An 8,883-nucleotide genomic window follows, 5' to 3' on the forward strand; every position below is an offset into this window, starting at 1 on the left:
TCAGTGTGGAAGAGAGAAAGAGAAAAAGAGTTTTTCCATTACTTTATTACTTTATTCTTCATCATCTGCTCTGTAGTACGGAATGGAACTCAGAATCTCAAATAGAAAGGAGACCCTAGCAAAAATAAAAACAATAAATTGAAAACTATGAGGTAATACGTGCAAACTACTCAGAACAATGATGAACATTATTAAACATGAAGGGGGTGTGAAAGAAAATGTCCTTTGTTCATGAACCATTCAAAAGTTTGGGGTCAAAATGTTATGTTTTTGAAAGAAGTCTCTTTTATCCACCAAGGCTACATTTATGTGAGCGACAGTACAGTAAAAACAGTACTACAATTTAAAATAAATATTTTAATATATTTTAAAATGTAACTTATTCTTGTGATGCAAAGCTGGATATTTAGCATCATTACTCCAGTCTTCAGTGTCACATGATCCTTCAGAAATCATTATAATATGCTTATTTGGTGCTCAAATAACAATTATAATTATTAATAATGTTGAAAACATCCATGTTCCTTAATTTTTTTTGTAGAATCCGTTATATATATATATATATATTTTTTTTTTTACTTTTGAATAAACTATATACTAATATATATATATATATATATATATATATATATATATATATATATATATATATATATATATATATATATATAATTTATTCAAAAGTTCAAAATAACAGTATTTATTTGAAATAGAAATCTTTTGTAAAATTTTAAATGTATTTACGGTCACTTGTAATCAATTTAATTAATCCTTGCTGAATAAAAATAAAAAAGTAAATATCTAACTGAACATTTTGAATGGTAGTGTGCAATACATTATTTAAAAATGTCTTCCTCAAAGATAAAAAAAAATACATTTTTCACAAAACTTTTTCTACCACAAATTAACAAATAAACCAGGTAACTGTGAGATAGTTTCATTGCACAGCATCTCAAATGTAGTTTTATTTATTCTGAAATGTCTAAGACAAAGTCTGTCATTAAAATGATTTAGTAAAATGACCTAGAATTGCATCACATGATCGCGTTCAAAACATCAGGCATCCGAATGCAAGATAACATGATAGCATTTATTTGTATAAAGTCACAAATACCTTTATATTTGTTTATTGAAACAAGCTTCCATACTTTACATATCATTGCACCGCAAGTGAGTTAACATAAAATGCTTTGTAAAAAAAAAAAAGGTTGCGAGGTAAAATCGTATGCACTTTTCCCCTTCATGTGGCCTTTTGCTTTTTTCAACTTATAATATTCACTCCTCTTTTTGTTATCTTTTTTGTTATCGTTCATCAAACGAGCTGCGACAACAAAAACTGGTGCACTCTCTCTGAACTGGGTCTCAATCAAAGAGCGGCTGAACCAAACATAAACTACGCCACCGCTGTCAAAGGTCAACTTTCAACCCCACATTACCGTCTCAAAATGGCCGACCTCTGCCTGGCCTCCTTACCTTTAATCACAACCGCAGGGAAAACCATTACACGACTCTCGGCTCCGAAATATCTCTAATACGTCTGTAATTGTGTGAAACCGTTCAAAACAGACCGATGGGTTTGTGAAAGAATGGAATGTGGTGTATTTTCATCATTTGCTCAATTTTGCCTCCGACTCTTGCAGTCGTGCATGCCTTAATACGCAAGAATCTCTTTTTAAGTCTATTTTGGGATAGATTTGAAATGGAGGGCCATATATCAGTGTGAGGTAGCAATGCTTATTTGGCAGTGACTCCCGCTGTCTATGTGTACGGTGTTTAGCCCCCCTGCAGGACCCTACGACTCCCAAACATATTTCAAAGGGATTTACAGACTCGATAACAACCCTCTGTCATGTTACACTGAAAACCAAATACGAAAAGTGACGCAAAGGCTCGCGAATGCTGTTGTTTTAACGATGCATTCCACCTCTGTGTTTTCAGAACAAACATCTTTACAGGTTCTCAAGCTATTTAGGTGGGGAAAAAGGAAAACACATTATATGCTTCAGTCGGGTTTGTTCAAATGCCATTTTGTTGAGTTGTATAACCCAGTTCACAAAAAATCGGAGTGCTTCAGGAGGACTTCCCAGAACCTCGGCCCCCACCAAAAGCAAACAGTCCAAATTGATCCCGTTGTTCCTTAAACAAGTGTGATTTATCATTTTAAATGTTTCCATTTTCTGACCAGGTTGCCCTTTGTGGATGCCTTGTGAGGACATGGCACATCTTTGTTCATCACTTAAAGAAAAGCAAAAGCTCCGGAAATGCAGGAAGGAAACACTGAGTGTACGAGATGTCCGAGCAGTAAAACTCCTCTGCAGTGGGCCAGAAGGACCATCTGCGTCAGATCAAAGCCAGATCCTGTGTGTTCTTCTCCACTGTTTCCCTAAACCTGGCACACACATACACACACATCAACCACCAGACGGACACGGGCGGTTTTTGAACCCTCGCTGCATGCATGCAGTGGGGATCGGATAACAGAGATTCGTGTTTGTAGGGACACCGGAAAAGAGGATAAGCAAAAGAGGACTGGAGCGGTAAACTATGCCTGCGGTCGGAGGTTTATGACAGAGACTCTGTAAGCAGGTGTGTGCTTCAACCAGTGGATGGATGGTCTGTGTTTCTACCGTTTACAGCACACTTTCACAAGCAAGACGGGTTTTGATTAAGATGGGCTACACGCTCCATCAACCAGAGCTTCGTAATGTCCGGCTTTATCAAACAAAGAGCTTCCTCACTATTCTGAATTTGGACATCTCTATCAGTTTGCAGAGCAATCACTAGCCACCTCAGGGACTCTGAGGCAATTCCGTGAATAATATTTTTGAACAAGTTAATTTACAAGAACCGCCCTAAAATGAATCGGATTTCCCAATGCTACACGTACGTCCTGAAAGTATTTCATGTCTTCAAGTCATGAACCAAACCAGACAACTCTGAGATGAATCATAACATTACAAACTATGATTTTAAGCAACAACAAAAAAAAGTAAAGTAAAGACCAAGACAAAGACATAAGATGTCAGATGAACAACAATTTCATGAAGCATTGTGATTGATGTAATAACTAAAAAAACTGTAAAATAAGTATAACTAATGACAGATGTAGCATTTGGTCATACACCGGCAATTTGGCAAAAGTTAAGCCTACTGTCACGCTACTGAAAAATGTAGTTTAGAGCATAGCTCCTTTTAGTCCTTTACTCTCCACCACATACACACAAAAATGTCTAGTTGAAGCAGAAGCAAAAACGAAATAAAGGTTAAGCATATTTTTGTACTCACAACGGTGAAGTTTTCGCTTTAATTAACTTTCCACCACACAAGGCTGAGAAAAACTATGGAAACTAAGATCAGCTCTGATAATTTCAGGGTGGTAACCACAGGGGTGAGCAGATAAAGATCTATCCACTGCTTTTCAGAGTACATTTCACAGACTGCCGGGTGGGATTTCTTTTCATTGAGAAGAAGCAAGCATGAATCCATGACTAATCATAAAATTTCTTTAAACTGCAGCAGTAATAATGTGAAATCTGGTTATGAGGAAACGGCAGACGCCAGAGCGGTTCATGGTACATTTTTATCCAGTTAAGATTAAAGGTATGGTTCACCAACCACCCACTGCAGGAATGATTGTGCAATGTTTTTAGTTAATGGCCCCGCAGAATTTACACACTTTCAAAATACTTTATTCTCTATGTCTATGACATTATCCCCTCTAGGGGGCAGTAATGTAAAGTCTCATTTTACTTTATTTCGCTGGAGGTTTCTCTTGAAATCTTTTATCCTTCATCTTTTAAATAAAGCCCAGACAAGCAAAAAATGTATGCTGCAGCTCAATCCTTTCATATCCCATGATGAGAGGAAAGCAAGGAAAAGCAAAGAATTAAGTCCCTGGATTCATCATGATACTGTTTCTACATATGGTCATTTGTTCTATCTGCAATTGACCCTTTGCAGGGAGTTTGATTGACAGGCGATCTGACCAATCATAATCCACCATGCGCCATTTTTGTCGTTGGAGAATTTGCACTTGAGTCTTTCCACGGTTAAAACAACATTCCTTCTTATGTTCATTCATGTTTATTTGATGTTATAAATTAACTAGAAGGAAGAGAGTTCACAAGCAGCTTTAACTGAGGCTCTATGGCGATCTGTCAGACACATTAAAGAGCCACAAAACGGTATTTATTGTCTAAATTTCTTTAAAAAATGACCAAATTTGAAAAATTTGAACTTTGTTTCATATCAAAACCTGCTCTGTCCTGTCTTTCAGCGCATTGTCAGTGTCCTCTCTCCTCCGCAATGTATTTTTCACTGTGTGAGAACATGGAGTGGCGTGAGAGCGGCGTAGCTTGTCGGACATAGCAACAGTAACTAAAGGTGGCGGGTCTTTGCGAACGGTCAATTGCGACAGAACAATACATGATGGGTAAAGACCACTGTCAGTTCTCAGTCAGCTTCACCTGAGATTCTGAAGTGCAATGAGCCGAAGCCAGTGCTTCTCAAAGTGTGGGATGACCCAGCTCTTAAATCTTGTTCACTTTCTCATTTTCAAATGTGTCACATTGACAATAAACTTTGCTTTATTCATGCATCTGTAACAAGAGCTCCCTCACTCCCCTGGCATCAAGAGGCATGCTAGGGACTGACGCTAGAGGTTGCGATCTTTAGTGTTATTTTTATCGTGGCCACCTCCCATGCCAGAAACGTTGGTTTGAATCCCGCTCAGAGTGGTGCGAGTACAATCGGAGGGGTTACATTGGTGCTGTGAATCGGATGGGAGTGAGGTTTAGGGGGGTGTAACGGAGGCCAGCTAGTAAGAGCTGTGTGAGTAAACCTCACTCCCCTGGCCTCAAGAGGCTACAGCCTGTGGCTTTAGTGTCCTTGTCAGCGCGCCTGCCTCCCATGTCCAGTCGAATCCTGCTTGGAGCAGCATGAGTAGAACTGGAAGGGGTTCCACATTTATTTTTAAATACTTAAAAAAAAAAATAATAATAATTCTATAATTAAAACATTTTTCAACTCGCATTGTTTGATTTAGGTTTCCTCAGTGAAGAACAGTGAAAACTGCACATTTATTCCAACCTCATCACATGAGAAAATTACATTTTTACAAGGTGGCATTTTCGTATGAACTCAAAATATGATTTTTAGAAAAGGGGGGGGGGGGGCATGAAGGTAAACCCTAAACTAATGGAACATTTACAGTTTTCACTGTCACTTTAAAATACATTTATTCAGGGAAAAACAAAGCCAAATGAAAAAAAAAACAATCACAGCTGTTTTTTTTTTGTTTTTTTTTAATAAAATCATTTAACAATTTCAAATACTGAGAATTTGTTAAATTGCTTGTGTTTTTCTTCCTTTTACATCGCTTTAGACAAAGACATTGTAATTATGTTTTTCCCATCATTAATTTAACATTTGGCAATACTGATTAAGGTGGTGACAAAATCTGAGAATCCACCTCCATCTTGCATAAAACTTAAATTCTGGAACGTTCTGCCCAATAATCTACTTCCAACTGCCCTTTCCGGAAAAAAGCTACCAAGTGCTGAACACGCTCTGTGGTTTAAACTCTATTTCTGTATGTCTTCAGCTGACCAACACATCAGCGTAACACCTGTACAACAACTCAGACTGAATAAACAGTCCCAAAATGGTTGTTTTAGACTTTGCGCCATTAAACCATGTACTTAATTCCTCTAAAAGTTTGGCAAGGAGAATGACATGGAACGTGAATGAGCATTTGTCAGAGTTAAATGCACGGGTCCTGCTCCAAAGAAAACAAATGCAAAGCAAGGTGAATCTACTCACAGCAAAATAGAGGAGGGGAAATGTCCGTGTCTGCATATTTCACCTCAGAAATCCTCTGAGCCTGGGCGTCTACCCAAAAATCTCATGAAGACATGGTGAAAACTAACTCTGAATTCAGATTGGGCACCTACTTGACCATCTGTCCATCATAAGGGCTTAAATCTGTTACTTAATGCAACCATTCAGAGTTATTGAGTAGTCATTCTTGACTAAATATTAAATATGAAGACTAATATCAATTTAAAAATGTTTTTCCGGAATACTCTAACTGAGCTCTTATATGCAAAAATGATATAACCCAACTGAGCCCAATGGCATGGATCTGATCCGGTCTTTCCAAAGGAAAATCCTTTAATGAAATTCTGAGGTAAGCTGTACTGCACTACATCATACTGTCAATTACATAATTTAACCACAGAAACCACCACCAACATCGCATTTGCTTCTTACACAAGCAGTTTAACAAATACAGTTTTCTTTAAAAAAAGCAACTCGCCGGTCAGAAGTCAGACATAAAAATAAATGGTGTGGTCACATGTAATCAATTAGATTGCATAAAAGGCAGTGATAGGTGCTTGGGGCCTGTTGAAGGCCGTGGGGTTAAGAGAAGCAAAACCCAACCGGAAAACCCCAAGTCTCGCGGCCTGCCAGCATCAGGACAGGATTATGGAAGGTTTGGTTACTCTTTGGCTCGTCTTTCTTATTTCATCAACTAACCTTGTCAATTCTCTCTCTCCTACTTGATCTCACACTTTCCGTTGGAATTTCCATTTGCTAATCTGACACATTACTACCGAGATCACCGGGCCTGACCGCCAGTACTTTTCCCCGCCTCACGAAGCCATGGCAGATTTAGTTTGTGCCACACTTTCAATCACTGAAATGCCTAGTAAAAGAGCATACTGTATACGCTAGATGGATAAACATGTACTGCTCAGTTTTAGATGTTTTCTGCGTATTTGTAATGTTTCAGATGCAGTTTTTTGAAGCTGACAGGGAGAGTGCTCCGTGAGGAGGGGGTCGGTCTTAAACAGGAAATGCTAGTGCATGGCAGCTGTATTTGACATGGATGAATCACAGAAGTGTGTAGAGGAAAAGGGTTATTTCTGTTTGTCCAGCCCTTCTTCTTGTTATGAAAGATTTTATTGCTGGTATGATATTTGTATATATAAGTTGACTTCATGTATAACTAACAGAAAACGTTATTTTAAAAAATGTCCTTAAGACAATGCCACAGAGAGTATTTTGCTTTATTCAATGGGATTTGATGTCCACATGACGTTCAAGTTACAATTATTAACATAGGACGTCTATAATTTCATGTTGTGAGCTTTACATATAGTAGGCTTCCATTAAGAACAAAATAAGCCAAGCAACATGATGAACTCTGCAATGATAAAAAAACTATATTATTAAAGCTGCAGTCGGCAAGATTTTTTTTATCATATTCACTGAAACCGACCCTATGCTCCAACAGAACAACATAAATCAGCCGGTTTTAGAACAAAACACGCGCTTCTACCTCCACCTAGAGCCTGTTATTTGTTTTGCAAAAATCCATCGCTCTCGGTTCTTCTGGTCCAATCAGCGCAGGGCTGTGTGAGATCTTACTTTCAATCACAGTTCATGCACACGCCACAGATCCCCCCTCCCCCCTAGCGCACGTTACAATATCACATGCACTTGCTGAAGTTCGCAGGTGTGTTGGGTTGTACGAAGCGTGATGGCGGAGAGAAAATCTATTAACAAGCTTCCAATTCCTCGGTTACTGCTATCTATGGGTAGATTAGCCAGGGCAGAGTCGTAAACATTAAAAACTTTGGCTAAGTCCCCTCAATCTGCCAGACTTGCCGACTGCAGCTTTAATATGAAGCTAAGATCAGGTTATCACAACCATGTACAGATTGATGGAGGGTGTGGACCAATGACAAGATGAGTACACCAAAGTCCAGGGGTCTCATTTATAAAACTGTGCGTAGGAACCTTACTAAAAGTGTACGTGCGCCCGAAAGCCAAAAATGGCGTACGCAAAAAAATATTCAGACTTATAAAACCATTCGTACGCCAGAAACTGCGCAGAATTCACTTTATAAATCCCAGTCAGCGGAAGATTGTGCGCAGATGCGTCTCCACCCCGAAATAACCATATATGGAGCTTACAACGCCTAGTTTTACTATGCAGATCCTCATCTGCATATCATTTGCATATGATTATTCATCCACGTGATAACGTTTAACAGTACAAGACACATTACATTAATAAAAATCATGTAGTTGTCTATCCTTGCCTTGTTTTTGAATACATAAATCAAATAGTGTATAAAATACATTTCAGAGAAAGTTTTTCTCAATCTTTTCCACTGGCCGAATTGTATTTTTAATTGATTTATATTTTTAATGGAAACAGATAGGCCTTGGGCATTATTTGCACGAAACTATTTTCTCAGAAATTTGTGTTCAAAAACATCGCATCCACAACAAATATTTCTATTGATTGAATTTGAATATAAAAAATGTTGTAACTTCAGTAATGATTTCATGTTTAAGTGTTTAACTCCATTAATTTGAATGGCATATTTAATCTAAATGTTTATATTAGAAGTAAAACATAGTTTAAATCATTATTTTATTTATTTAAACTGTTATTTGCGTCAGTTTCACTAAACGGCCCCACGCGCTCACTGGCGCGGACATTTAAGAAGGGATGGATATTTGCTTCAGGTGACAGGCTTGGTGAGTGAAATTATATTTGTATTATCTTTCTGTATATGTTTAATTTTCTTTAGATTTTCTGTCTAAAAGTGACCAAAAAGACACTTAACTCCAGCTCACCATCGGTGTCGCCAAACTGCTCCATCTCCAAAACGTTCGTACGCATGGGTCAGAGTTTGCGTGCAGGTGCGCAAATTTTCTCGTCAAGTTTGTTTTTATAAATCACAACATATGCGTCGGAAGGGGCGTACGCACATTTTCAGCCCCGTTTTGTGCGTACACCACATTTATAAATGAGACCCCAGGTCTACAAGGCTTGTGTGGAGAGCAAGCTCTTCTACGGCAGCGAGT

This window comes from Abramis brama (genome assembly GCF_963993115.1).
Source record: "Abramis brama genome assembly, chromosome: 19".
In the NCBI taxonomy this organism is placed as follows: domain Eukaryota; kingdom Metazoa; phylum Chordata; class Actinopteri; order Cypriniformes; family Leuciscidae; genus Abramis; species Abramis brama.